We start from the raw sequence: 15,133 nt of genomic DNA on the forward strand, positions 1-15,133 counted from the left end.
GTTTCCTTGCAAATGGTATTCAGGAGTGCCTGTGTTTGCTGACTTAAGAGGATTTAGGGCTAGGTGAAAACTATGTTGCTGTATTTCCCACACGTCTATTTGTAACAGGATATTAATACATTTTCATATAGAAGCTTTATTTTTTTTTAAATTTTTTTAGTTTATTTTTGAGACAGAGAGACAGAGCATGAGCGGGGGAGGGGCAGAGAGAAAGGGAGACACAGAATCTGAAACAGGCTCCAGGCTCTGAGCTGTCAGCACAGAGCCCGACGTGGGGCTAGAACCCACAAACTTGAGATCATGACCTGAGCCGAAGTTGGGCGCTTAACCGACTGAGCCACCCAGGTGATCCAACAGATAGAAGCTTTAAAACCCAGCACCTTGTGATACTTCCCGTCCCTTATATCCTTGTTATATAGTATCTATGTCTTTCATACGTGCTCTTTTAAAAACAAATAAGTGCTTTCAATGTCTGTAACTTTATTTTAAAGATATATTTAAACATTTCTGTTTACCTGGATTGTTTTAGACCTACTTTAATGGATTACTTAGTAGGGGAAATATTTTAAAACTTTGGTAATACATTTTGGTATGTCAGATGCAAATGATTTTAAAGAGGGTTTGACAGTTTACATAGTATGTGATGCTGAGCACTCTTTAATATTTCTCATTTATTTAAAGTATTTTGTCACTTTGTGATGCAGCTTGGATGCTCACATGTCTTCAGCTTGTCCCCAGAGATCAGTGAATTAGGAGGTGTGTCCGAAGGTCAGGAAGAGGAACTCAGTAGAAGTGACGGGGCTGGCTCTTGTCTAAGTCTGCTGACTTTTCCTTTAATTGGAATATAGCCTATCCTCAGAAACTTGTACATTCTTAAGTTTATAGCTCACTGAGTTTTCATGAAGGGAATGAGCCTTTCTGATCAGCAACTGAATCAGTGAATGAAATATTCCCAGAGCGCACAAGCCTCTGTCAAGCCCCTTCCTCAGTGCTGACGTCATATTCTTCCTCTTCCACCGACGCCCACCCCTGGGCTGACTTCCAACAACATACAAGAGTATTGTTTATGTGTGACCTTGACTACATGGAATCACACAGTGTGTGTTCTTTCATCAGCAACTCGGCTCAGGTCTCCTTTGCATAGCACATAATGAACGTCTTTAAAGTTCACAGAGATCACTGGCTTTTAGTGTTTTCATGGACACGTGGCACGTCACCACAGCCAATCTCAGAACACTTCCATCACCCAGAGAAGAAATGGCACACCCTTAGCCGGCCCATCCCGTCTTCCTGCCCAGGGACGCGCCTTCTGGACGTTTGCTATGAAGGTAATTCTAGGAGACATGGTCTTTGTGTCTGCCTTCCTCTACTCAGCACAGTGTTGTCGAGGTTGATCCATGTGGGGCCACGTGTTTCCTTTCTTTTCCATGACAGGATGGTGTTCATTTGTACGACTGTCCACATTTCATTATCCAGTCACGAGTCAGTAAGCTTTAGGCTTGTATACACTTTTTGGCTATTCTGAGTAATCCTATCGACATCTGTGTAGTTTTTGTGTGGACATACTTGTCTACTCTCTTGGGTATACGTCTAAACGTGGATTTGCTGCATCATGTGGGAACTCAGCACACAGAGGGGCTTCCAGACTGGTTCGCAAAGGGGCAGCACCATTTTATATTCCTGCGATTGGGTGTTGAGAGTTCCCACATCCTCGTCACACTTAACGTCCTTGTTGTTCCCATCTGTGTGTTTTTTTCCTTTAAAAAAATTTTTAATGTTATTTTTGAGAGAGAGAGAGAGCAGGGGAGAAGCAGAGAGAGAGGGAGACACAGAATCTGAAGCAGCTCCAGGCTCTGAGCTGTCAGCACAGAGCCCACACGGGGCTCAAACCCACGAACCATGAGATCATGACCTGAGCCAAAGTCGGATGCTTCACTGACTGAGCCCCCAGGAGCCCCACATCTGCGGTTTTCGGATGGCTAATGAGGTTGGGCATCTTTCCATGTGCTTCGTGGACATTTTATATCTTGTTTGGTGAAATATTTACATCCTTCTTTGGTGAAATAATTTACATCCTTTGCCCGTTTTTAAACTACGTTATTTATTTCTGTTTGAGGTGAAGGAGTCCTTTATAGGTTTTGGAAACAAGTTCCTTATCAGATTCATGATTTGCAAATTTTCACCTTGTTCTGTGGGTATCTTTTCACTTTGTTGATGTGCCTCACTTTTGAAGCACGGAAGTTCTCATTTTGATGCTGTCCAGTTAGTCGCTTTTCTTCTTTCAGTGCTTGTGCTTTTGGCTTCACATTTAAGAAAACATTGCCTGGTCAAGGCCATGAAGATTTGTACTGTGTTTTCTTGTAGGAGTTTTATATTTTTTTACTTTTGCCTTTAGGTCTTAGATCCATTTTGAGTTAATTTTTGTATGTTGTACAAAGATAATCTTATTCTTTGACATGTGGAGATCCATTTGTCCTTATTTTTTGAAAAGACTATTTTTCCTCATTGAATTGTCTTAGAACCTTTGTTGAAAATCAGTTGACCCTGAATATATGGCTTCATTTCTGGGTCCCCAGCTTCATTCTGTTGATCTATAAGTTCCTGTTAGGGCAGCTTCACACTGTTTTGAGTACTTCATAGGACTTTGTAGTAAATTTTATTTATTTTTATTTTTATTTTTTTTATAAATTTTTCTTTTTTTTTTTTTTTTAAATGTTTTACTTATTTCTAGGAGAGAGAGAGAGAGATAGTGCGAGCAGGGGAGGGTCAGAGAGAGAGGGAGTCAGACTCTGAAACAGGCTCCAGGCTCTGAGCTGGCAGTCAGCACAGAGCCCGACGCGGGGCTCGAACCCATGAACTGTGAGATCATGACCTAAGCGAAAGTCGGACGCTTAACTGACTAAGCCACCCAGGAGCCCCAGGACTTTGTAGTAAATTTTAAAATTAAATATTTGAGTCTTTCAGCTTCGTGCAATCTCAGGATTGTTTGGCTATTCAAAGTCATGTGGAATTCCATATGAATTGTAAGATCAGTTTACCAGTTTTGGCAAAGAAGTTTTCTGAGATTTTGACACTGATGCCGTTTAAAATGTAGATCAGTTTCCATATTATAAATATTAGGTCTTCTGGTCTGTGAGCACGAGATGCCTTTCTATTGATTTATATTCTTGTTTCTTTCAACAGTGTCTTAGAGTTTTCAGAGTTTAGGTTTTGCACTGCTTTTATTAACTTTATTCCAAAGTGTCCCATTCTTTTAGACACTCTTATAGTTTTCTTGATTTTATTTTCCTTTGTTTGTTACAAGTATATAGAAATACAATTGATTTTTGCTGATTTATCTTATATCCTGTAACGTTATTGAACTCATTCTACATTTTTAAAAATTGTTTATTTATTTTTGAGACAGAGCATGAGCAGGAAAGGGGCAGAGAGAGGGAGACACAGAATCTGAAGTAGGCTCCAAGCTCTGAGCTGCCAGCACAGAGCCCGACATAGGGGTTCAAACTCACAAACCGTGAGATCATGACCTGAGCTGAGGTCAGAGGCTTAATCGACTGAGTGAGCCACCCAGGCGCCCCATCCTAATGTTTTTAAAAAATTGATTTCTTAGGATTTTCTTTATGTAGAAATTATATCACGTACTGGCAGAGACAGTTTTACTTCTTCCTTTCCAATTTGGATATTTGTTATTTCTTTTTCTTACTTAATTGTCTTGGTTGAATAGAAGTGGTAAGAACAGACATACTTAACTAGTTCTTGATCTGAGAGAGAAAGCAGTCAGTCTTTTGAATTCGCTGTGTGTTTTTCATAACTGCCGTTTATCAGGTTGTGAGGGAAATAGCTTCTATCTCTAGTTCAGTGTTTTTAACATGAAGAATTTTGAATTTTGTCAGATATCCATTGAGATGATCATATGGTTTTTGGTCCTTTATTTTCTTCATATTGTGTGTTACACTATTTTAATTCTGGATATTGAAGCAAGCTTTCATTCCTATGATAAATCTAGAATAATTTCTGTTTTATTTCCCTTTTTCCACTTAACATTTATCTATGTTGTATTAATTCTAGACTGTTTACAGTATTCTACAGTGTGACTCTCTCACTGCTCAGGCCTTCATTCTCTTGTTGGTGGACATTGGCTGGCCTGCAGCTTTCACCTGTTACGGGTAGCGCTGCTTTGAGCGTTGTTTTGATTGTCCTATGGTGAACATACATTTGCATTTCTCTGGCATATTCCTGGAATGGGACAGTTCCTAGGTTTCCCTGTGTTCAGATTGAATAGAAATTTCTAGTTTTCTGAAGTGGTTTTACCAGTTATACTTCTTTCAGCACGATTTGGTAGTTTCTGCCTCTCCATATTTTAGCCTACTCTGTATTTTCTGTGCTTTTCATTTCAGGCATCCTGGGAGTTTAGGATGGTATTTTATTGTAGTTTTAATTTGGATTCTTTGATGACTAATGAAGTTTAGCACCTTTATATATGTCTTTTGGCTGTTTGACTCATTTTCAAGATGCTTATTCAAATGTTCTACCCATTTTTCTAATGAGTTGTGTTCTTTAGATTTTTAGAAAAATTATGTCATAATAGTTTATATATTCTGTAAATTCATCTTGATTCCATTTTTTTTTTTTACCATTGTGATTTTCACTTTCTTTTTTTTTAATGTTTTATTTTTGAGAGTGAGAGATAGAGACAGCATGAGGAGGGGAGGGTCAGAGAGAGAGGGAGACACAGAAACCGAAACAGGCTCCAGGCTCTGAGCTGTCAGCACAGAGCCCAACGCGGGAGTTGAACCCAGGAACCATGAGATCATGACCTGAGCCGAAGTCGGATGCTTAACCGACTGAGCCACCCAGGTGCCCCTTCACTTTCTAGGTAATATATTTTATTAAGTTATTTGCAATTTTGATATAATTAAATCATCATTTTTGGTAAGCCAGCATTATTTTTTATGCTATTTAGTGAGTTTTTTGTGCCCTAGGGCCCTAAGATGACCTTCTAGTTTGTCCTCTAACCTTTTTTTTTCTTTCTTCATTTGTATTTGCTCTTCTTCTAGAGTTGATCTGATGCGTGATGTGTGAATGTACTCTGGGAAGACCTGCTTTCACATTAGAAGCACTGTTTTCAGTAGCAGGGGAGCCCTGTGGTCCTGTGGCTTCATGTTCTGTACGATGCTGTGGTAGACACACTACACGTGTGATTACGTAACGTTTTCCCAGTTTTGTGGGGTGGGGAATTAACCATGAAGGTTGAGCAGCTCACCTTGAATCTCACTGTTGGGTCTGGCATTCGCTTTTACTTTCTCAGAAGCTAATGAAGTTGTCCTTCAGGTGTCACAGACGCTCTCAGCAGGCGGGGCACTCCTGCATCTGAGGGCAGACTTCACTACTTACACTGAAGCGTGTGTAACTGCTGCGTACACAGTGCGGTCAGCTTCACCGGGGGGCAGAGCTTGGGGAACCCCCAGTTTTAGCTCAAGCAGCAGAACATCTGCTCCTGGTCCTGGAGGGAAATCTTAGCGCTCACGACGGCTCTGGTGCGGTCTCAGCGCCCAGAAATGGCCCAGAGAGACAGCAGCGAGTGCCTTGCATTCTTGGGTCGGGTCATGCCTGTGCTGGCTTCCCTCTCTCCATACACGTCTCCTGACTCTGTCAGTCATGTTTCTACTAACCCGGCTGAATAATAAGATACTTTTTGTGTATGCAACCTGTTAAGAATATATGTAAGATGTGTTTGTAAACATGCTGGTGACAATTAATAATCCAGGCAGGTCTGGCTGTTAGAGAGGAGCAGAGTGGCCACACTAGATGGAGGGTAGTCTCAAACCTTAGGAATTCAGTGCTTGCCCTTTTGTCGGTAAATAAATATTTCGCTGCATTCTTTTAGTGATGCTGGAAAGAAATTTGTGGCTAGTGCAACTTTCCTTTACGAGTGATTAAATACTAATGCAATGCCCACTTCTAGTATAAAGATGAAACAAAGGAAAGCACTTTATAATAATAAAACAATACGCATTTTAATAAGCACCTGCTTCGGTATGACCACAGTCAATGACTTGATGAAAACAGCAGGTGCTTGTGTATGCTGAAAATGATTACATTTGTTTTCCATTCAAGGAAGTGTTAATGACACATTTATAGTTGACATTCAAAGGGAAGGGCCGCATAGGGGGAGCTCTGTTTGTTTGGAGAATCACTATATACATAGCTGTTTTGGCAACTCTGATACCATGTTAACGTTTTGTCCAACATGAAATGATTTTCCAAAATAGTAAAAACCAAAAAACCACAAAAACCAAAAACCCCACAAAACTTTGTAAAACTTTGAACAAAACAAAGTGCAGTCCTACTTCTATGTATATGAATCTGCATCAGAACAAGTTTTTTGTTTTGTTTTGTTTTTGTTTTTTCTTCTTTAATGACAGAGCTCAGTTCTTGGTCAGTTGATTGTACATGAGGTTGACTGACTCTCATGAGTGGCTGGCAGAACAGTTCAAAGTCAGGCGTGAGGCAGGAGCATCCTGGGCATTACTGGAAACCTGACCTCTCTGGTCCTGATCTTTCAATGTCCAGTAATAACCCCCATCGTCGTCAACAGGCTTGCCCGGCTTCCTACAGTCCGCCCCCACTGAGGACCTGGCCCTGAGGCCCTGATCTTGCACATGTGAAACGCTCACCTCACAAGGGGACCATCCCCACATGGGCCAGAACGCAGCCATTAGCCGTGGGCATTTTTCAGAACCGCTGGAGTAGCCGGTGCCCTGCGCCCACCCCTCTCCACCCCCGTTTCTCCTTCCGTGGTCAAGTCCAGTTTGCCTCAGCTCAGCCATCTCCCAGCGGGAAGCCGGTTAGATTTGTGCTTTGAATAGAGGCAGAATTTGCAGCATCACCTGTTCAGATGTTAGTAATGTTTCCTGCTAGTGATAAATCATAAAAGAGATCAGAATAGTGGAAACCTGTTTTCCCCTCTTATTGGCGTTGGGCTCTCATGTAGGGACTGACATCAGGCTTTTGGTTAAGATGTTTTTTGCAGTGGCAATTACATCCTTTTTCACGTAAAATTATTTATGAAAAATAACAATATGACGAAAGCCCAGTTTAAGGGAAAATTGGGGCTTTATGGTTTCATTTGAAGTTCTCTCAGGAGCTTGGTTCTTTGAGCCTCATAGAGGTAACCTTTTGCCTGAAAAAGGAAACAGAAACTTGAAAAATAATTTCACTAACAATATTCCTATTCCCCAGAGGAAATATTGCTTAGTTTTGTAAGTATATGAAGTTTCTTAGGGGATGGTCGTCTCTTCCTCCCTGCCTTCCTCTCGTAGTTCCGCCGAGCTCCGATTGTTCGGGATTCCAGCGGCGCGAGTGCTTGAGTATCGCCCGATGTACGTCTCCCTCCTCCTCCGCGTGGACAGCGCACGGTCTCCCGGTCTCTTACTCCAGCGGGGACTCTGCCGGTGCTGGCCTGTGTCCCTGAGTGTGAGCGCCTGTGGCCCCGTCCCGCGGAGGACCGTTTGCAGGATCATGAGCTGACGCTCACTTGTTTGCACAGTCCGGCTGACCCTGTGGCAGGCGCTGGCTGCCTCAGTCCTTGGCAGCACTTGACATGGTCAGATTGAAGTATTTTTGCCAATCTTTTGGCTGTGGAGTGATCTCTCATTTAACTTTTGTTTTTCTGATTTCTGATGGGATTGGATATTTTTTGTTTGTTGACCCTATGTATTTCCTGTTGAGGTAAGTGCTTATTGAAAAATTTTTTGTCTATTTCTCTTTTTGGTTCTCTTTATACTGCTGATTTTTTTTTAGGAATTCTTAATACTTTGGGGGCACCTGGGTGGCTCAGTTGGTTAAGTATCTGACTCTTGGTTTTGGCTCAGGTCGTGATCTCATGGTTCGTGAGTTCAAGCCCAAGCCCCATGTCAGGCTCTGTGCTGACAGCTCAGATCCTGGAGCGTGCTTGGGATTCTTTCTGTCTCCCTCTTTCTCTCTGCCTGTCCCCTGCTCACTCACACTCTCACTCTCTGTCTCCCTCTCTCCCTCAAAATAAACAAACAAACTTAGAAAACAAAAAGGAATTCTTAATACTTTGGACTCAAACCTTGTTTTGCTTACATGTGATACAAATTTATTTTCCCAGTTTGGGTGTGTCATTCTACATTCTCTGTAGTTTATTTTAATGAGCAGAGATTCCTGTTTGCTCAAGTCCATCTGCTGGTCTCATTCTCATGGTGGGTGGTTATGCCTGTAATGTTGCCCAGGAGACGGATGGCGCCCTCTGTGGGTGACTGAGGGGTCCGGAGAAGGGAGCCATGGGGCAGGCTTCCAGGAAACCACTGCTGGCCCTGCTAGGGGAAGAGAGGTGCAGGCATCAGAAAGGAGTCATATGGAGCCGTCGTGGTGGTTGGTACCATTTTGAACAATTCAGAATTTGTTTGGAGCCTAGACATTGCCAACTCACTGTCCTTAGGGAGGCCACACGGTCGTGAGTCCCCAGCCCCACTGTCTCCCTGCATTTGATCTTGGTCAGCCGGACACATTGCTGGAAGGAGAGGGAATGTGGTAGCGGGTGGAGTCCCCAGAGTTCAGCTCCGGGGCGAGGGGCACAGTGGGTGCATCCGTGCCACACACACAGAACAGCCACGTGTTCTGTCGTGTTACCTTCTGAAGTTCTGCCCAGTTTCCCTTCTTACCTGATGTTAACCACCTGGAATCTATTTTTTTCATCATTTTTCTTATTTTAGTGAAAAGAAGTTGTGTCCATGGGCACATTTGTGTGGTTTCTCATCATTGTAAGATACTGTTTTGAGAGTTCTGCTCTGTTCCTAATTTGCTAAGTACTTTAGAAAATCCTGAATGGATGTTAGTTTTTACAAATGGATTTTATTCGTCTGTTGGGATTGAGGTCCAAGCGACCCTTGAAGAGCGTGGGTGCTGGGGTGCCAGCTCCGTGCAGTCAGGACTCCACGTGGAACTTCTGACTCCTCCAGAACCTAACTGCTGATAATGAGCTGCTGATGGGACGTCCTACCGATAACACAGCTGATTAACATGTGTTTTGTGTTTTATGTGTATCACATACTGTATTCTTTAAAAAAACTTTTTTAAAATGTTTGTTTATTTTGAGAGAACGAGACAGAGCACAAGCAGGGGAGGGGCAGAAAGAGGGAGACACAGAATCTGAAACAGGCTCCAGGCTCTGAGCTGTCAGCACAGAGCCCGATGCGGGGCTCGAACTCCTGAACTGTGAGATCATGACCTCACAGATGGGTGCCTAACTGACTCAGCCACCCAGGCACCCCTCATGCACTGTATTCTTAAAGTAACCTAGAGAAAAAATATATTTAAAAAATTTTTTTTAATGTTTTTTATTTATTTCTGAGAGAGAGAGACAGCATGAGCAGGGGAGGGTCGGAGAGAGAGGGAGACACAGAGTCTGAAGCAGCTCCAGGCTCTGAGCTGTCAGCACAGAGCCCGACGCGGGGCTTGAACTCACAAACAGATCATGACCAGAGCTGAAGTTGGACGCTTAACCCACTGAGCCACCCAGGCGCCCCGAGAAAAGATATTAAGAAAAGCATAGAATAGAGAAAATACGTGTACAGAACGTACCTTAGTTCTCGGAAGCCCCACACGTGGGCAGATCGCACAGCCCGCCCCTGTGTCACTCATGGGTCAGCCCTGCCATGTTTCTCCTTTAGTCTGTTACTCGGGTGGATGTTCCTGTATTTTCTAATCTCAGATGTGCGTTTTTTGGATATGGCTTAATTTGTACCAGTTTTCTTGACCTTTTCACATTTGGCTTTTATTTCGTTTAGGAGTATTTTTTATCAGGGCCCATGCGTGACGCCAGCTTGTCATTGGCTTCTTCTATGTTCCTTGCTGGGATGTGCTGTTACATTTATGCCATCCTCATAAAATGAGGTGTAAGTTGATGATTTTTATTGACTTTGGAATAGTTTCTGTGCATTTGGAATTTTTTTATCTTAGATATTTGGTAAAAGTTTTCAGTGAAACCACGTGGACCTAGAGTTTTCCTTGTGGGTAGGTTTAAAACCAGACTCCATAACCGTAATGATTTTAGGAATATTCAGGTTTTCTGTTTCTCCCTGACACACTTCTGGGAAATTTTGTATATCTAAACTTATCCGTATCATGTTAGTTTTTAAATTTGCTAACAGAATTTCAGTGTCTCATGATCTGTTTGATCTTTGTGTTGCTTTCAGTTATGTTCTTTTCATTAATTCTGGCTCTTAGTGCCTTTTATTTTTAATAATTAAAATTAAAAACAATTCTAATAACAGCTTAATTGAGCTGTGATGTATTTTTGAAAAGAGGTATAGTTTGTATACGCTTTCTTTTATTCTCTGTAACTCTGGCCACAATTCTCACCCAACCAGGCTTTTGCTGCTGGATCACCCCCGTTGCGCCCTTTTTTCCCTATTTGATTTCTGTTACTTTCTCTTCTGCCTTGTACTTTCTTTGTAGTGTTTGAGGGTGGGCACCTCGCCTGTTTGTTTTTGGGGCTTTTACTACTCGTATGAACATTGAAGGGGCAGAAACTTCCTCTCAGATGTCGCGGTGCAGTTCCCTTCCCTTCGAGGATTCTGTCCCTCGCGTCACGCACCTGCTGGCCTCCTCTTTTCTGTCCTGTGTGTGTGCTTTCCCCGGAATGCCACGTGGCCACAGTACGCTCCCTGCTGATCTTGCGTCGTTCACTAAGGCCCCGGGGCTCGGCCACGCGGCCGTGGCACCCGCCGTCCACGTAGGAACAGTGGCTGCGTAGCGTTCCATCGCGGCGATGCACTCGTGTCCCGATCAGTTCCGTGTGGACGACACTGAGCTGTTTCCAGCTTCCAGCAGCTATGAATGAAGCTGCCGGGAAGGTCACGTGCAGGCTCTGTGAAAGCGGCCCTGCGCTGCTCACGTAGGCCGGCCCCCCACCGCGCACGTCGGCCTCCTGAGCAGAGCGCGGGCGCCTGGGGCCCGGGTCCTGGCCCAGCGCTCACGGGCTGATGCGTAGTCCATGGGGTTGTGTGTGTTTCTCGTGGCTTTTCTCAGCGTCTGACCAAACCTCCCCAGTGACCAACGACATCGTGCCCCTTTCCACATGTTTACTTTCCATCTCTTAATTCTCTGATGAGGTGCCTTCGAATATTTCACCCGCTTCAACAGTTGGGCTGTTTGTATGTTAATGTTTCATTTTGTGATTTCCGTATGTATTCTGGGTAGATGTCTTTTCTCAGACCTGTGATTTGCAAATCTGTTCTCAGGTACGAATTTCTTTTACTCTTTTATTCTTTTTTTTTTTTTTTTCCTGAACAGTGTCTTTTGGATAACAGAATGTTTTTATTTCAATCATGTGCAGTTTATCATTTTTCTCTTGTATGGATTCTGTTTTTAGGGTTATTCTAAGAATTCTGCCTTCCCCAAAGCCATGTTACTTCGTCCTGGGATTCTGCAAAATGTGTTACAGTTTAGGGACGCCTGGGTGGCCCAGTGGGTTAAGCGTCCGACTTCAGCTCAGGTCATGATCTCACGGTTCATGAGTTCGAGCCCCACGTCAGGCTCTGTGCTGACAGCTCAGAGCCTGGAGCCTGCTTCGGATTTTGGGTCTCTCTCTCTCTCTCTCTCTCCGCCCCTCCCCTGCTCATGCTCTGTGTCTCACTCAAAAATAAGTAAACATTAAAAAAAGTTTTTAAAAAAATGTAAAATTTTAAACTATTTTAGACTATTTTTGATTGTTTTCTGAGGAAGTTGTCAGGTTTGTCAAGGCTCATGTTTTGCATTGTCAATCACTTGCTTTTTTATCTTTAAAAAAATATTTTTCAGCACATCAGCGTATTTCCAAGCCCTTGCACGGTTGCTTCATCCTGAACGCGTGTTCCCGGCACGGATGTGCTCACAGCATGTAGCCGGTTCTGCTCTCGCAGGAAGAAGCGTCACCACCTCTTCAGGGGTTCTTTATTTTTCAGGGAGTTTTGAGAGAGGACTGTTTGCTCAGTTTTTATTTTCTTTAATGCTCATCTAATTTTGTGCATTTATTAAATATTTTTTATTTTAGCTTTGAATAGTCCACCTTTCCTGACGTATTTGGAGATTATATGCATAGTTCATTACTGCACTATGGGTTTAACAGAAAAGTTCTCAACATTTAAACGCCAATTTAAAAAGTGTCTGGCTGTTTATTAACATTTAAGTTCATTCTCCGCCCTCCCAACTGAACGTGCTGATGAACACAGACAACAAAACCACGGCGAATATAAAACCGTTAAAAACCCTTATATTTTAATTTACTGTAGAATATCATGCCTTGAATTAAACATTTTACAAACACCCTTCTGCTATGTAGTCTAGGTTTCTAACTTACTATAGTTTTGGAATTTATGCCCCTACAACCTTTTCCATGTTCACACCCTTTCCAGGCCCCGAAGGAAGGCACTGCCGAGCCGCCGCAGCCGATGTTGGGGCGTTGGGTCTGGGTGTGTGAGGGCCCCTTCCACTGAGTAGGACAGTTGAGGCACAGCCACCGCTTTCCAGCCACGTGGTTCCCTCTACAAAATCAAGTGATCAAAGTGATCATCGTTTGTGTCAGTTGACCTGAATGCCCCGCTGTTTCATGGTAGATTTTTGGAGATTGGATTTTATTTCCAGGAATAGAGTTTTATTTTTCTGTTTGTTTGTTTTAAAGTTCTGGGATTTTGTATCTCTTATGACATGCTGACCTGGTTGGTTATTATTACTAAACATGTGTGTTCCTTTAAAGCCTTTCATTCCAGGTGGGATGACTGTTTGGAGGTTTTGCTAGGAGATGGGCTGGGTCTGTGCACTTAGCTCTTCTGTTAGATTTGGCTAATCTGTCATTTTGGAGTAAACCTCCTTTTATGATACCTGGTCCCCATTGAATCCTCAGACCCTTCCTGGTGGATTATGTGACCCCTACTGGCTGATCCCCTCTGTTCTTCTGGGGGCCCTGCTCTGGTGGGGTCCTTGCCTTAAACTGTTACTGGTTTTCCGCTGTCAAAGATGGAATGAGGAACATAATTAGACAGTAGGAATAGACTAATGCTTACCAGAAGAAACAGTATTGTCACCCACCTAGTTGTTTCTTTGTGTTAATCAACAAGTGGGTATTTTGGTACAGTCATGGTCTTTCAATTGTATTCTTTTTTTTAAAATGTTTTTATTTCTAGGAGAGAGAGAGAGAGAGACAGCGTGAGCAGGGGAGGGTCAGAGAGAGAGGGAGTCACAGACTCTGAAACAGGCTCCAGGCTCTGAGCTGGCAGTCAGCACAGAGCCCGACGTGGGGCTCGAACCCACGAACCGCGAGATCATGACCTAAGCGAAAGTCGGACGCTCAACCGACTAAGCCACCCAGGCGCCCCTAATTTTATTTTCTAAGTTATGTTGTTTTTACTGTTTCAGGGAAAGCTTAAGATAAATACTTATGAATATTTTAGAATAGGGCAGCTAATGTTTGAACATTTTGGTATTTGCATATATACATATATGAGTGGGTATGTGCGCATATGAAGTATGTTTGTTGTTTTATAACCCAGGTAATGTTGATATTTTTATTATATTTAAGCAATGAAATTAGACTCCCAGTGAAAACCAATACGTGCATTATTGGGCTTTATTTTTTTATAGGTTACTTTAATGTCTGTTAATGTTTGAGAGAGAGAGAGAGAGAGACAGAGAAAGGAGAAAGCGGGGGAGGGGCAGAGAGAGAGGGAGACACAGAATCTGAAGCAGCTCCAGGCTCTGAGCTGTCAGCACAGAGTGCACGTGGGGCTCACGAACTGTGAGATCATGACCTGAGCCGAAGTCGGACACTCAACCGACTGAGCCCCCAGTCTTATCTGTTTTGACAGTGATCTTACAGCAGCACGGAAAGTGAGACTGTGGCCCCGTCTGACTGCTGTTCCGAGAGTTCTGGAACATTCCCACAGTGGTGTAGGGTGCTGCGACTCGCTGAGGACAGGAACCTGGCTTAGTGATATTAACCTGATAGTTAAGCACTTTTTTTTCTCTTTGAAGGATTCAGAGATAAGTGAACAAAGTTTTTTAACAATTTTTTTTCTTATGCAATATCATCATTTACTCTCTTTTCATCCTTGAAATAATCAAGATTTATACCATTAACACATTTCTTTATGAAGAGAACGTTTATAGAGTCCTGTTATTAAATTTTGGGAGGTAAGAGCAGATGATGAGAGATACACGCTCCAGATTCTAAAAGGGGGTTCTTTATCAAAACAGCGGTTTTAAAAAGTGTTGATTTCTTTGTATCTCTCTGCAGCAGATGTTTGCATTTGAAGGAAGCCTAAAGAAAATGCTTTCAAAATCCCTCTGTTGTGTTTGAGCCAAAGGGCTATTGTTTTTTCTTCATAAAAAGGTTTATACGTTTATCCCCCACTTGGTTCTCGGGACACATTTCTGGGACTTACTCTTATTGTTATTATTTTTACGAACATTTCTCCTTGCCTTAATAAAAAAAAATATCAACTGGGTGGGAATTGTCACAGGACGGTGACTTTCCACTGCAGGCAAGTGTGAATGCATACATTAAAACTAATCTCTGTGACCCAGCCACGGTTTTAATTTCAAAGCTGGAGGGAGTCAATCACTGACCGTGTTCCCGGGATCTCCCTTAAGTGATGAGTTGAATTGGATGCATTTATTTACCGTATTTTGCAGCAGCCCCGGAGGCCTGGTGCCGGCTTGGTGACTGGGCGTCTTCCCGCTTTGCTTAGGTGCATTCTTGCCCTTCTTCTTCTTTTTTTCTTTTCTTTTCCTTTTTTTTTTGAGTTCTTTAGCTGCATTTATTTATTTATTTTTTTAATAGTTTACTGTCAAGTTGGCTTCCATATAACACCCAGTGCTCATCCTCACAAGTGCCCTCCTCCATGCCCATCCCCCCTCCCCCCCACCCCCATCAGCCCTCAGTGTGTTCTCAGCATTCAAGAGTCTCTTATGGTTTGCCTCCCTCCCTCTCCCCCACCATTTCCCCCCTTCTTCTCCCCCACGGTCCTCCGTTAAGTTCCTCCTAATCCTCCTATACGTGCAAACATATGGTATCTGTCCTTCTCTGCCTGACTTAATTCGCTCAGCATAACACCCTCAAGGTCCATCCATG

The 15,133-nt window shown here is 43.0% G+C and overlaps 1 long non-coding RNA gene across 3 annotated transcripts in view; it reads left to right on the plus strand.

The window, feature by feature from the left end:
• LOC120225138 overlaps nt 1-15,133 on the plus strand; it is a 239,938-nt gene that overhangs the window by 110,132 nt on the left and 114,673 nt on the right. The window contains exon 1 of one of the 3 annotated variants that reach the window (XR_005526744.1): nt 1,158-1,328. The exons of the other annotated variants lie outside the window; for them this stretch is intronic. This is a non-coding gene — a long non-coding RNA (uncharacterized LOC120225138). Of the gene's footprint in view, nt 1-1,157; nt 1,329-15,133 lie in introns of those variants that run through there. 3 annotated transcript variants of the gene reach the window in all.

The sequence above is a fragment of the Hyaena hyaena genome, unplaced genomic scaffold (assembly GCF_003009895.1).
Source record: "Hyaena hyaena isolate Hyena2069 unplaced genomic scaffold, ASM300989v1 scaffold_1326, whole genome shotgun sequence".
In the NCBI taxonomy this organism is placed as follows: Eukaryota; Metazoa; Chordata; class Mammalia; order Carnivora; family Hyaenidae; genus Hyaena; species Hyaena hyaena.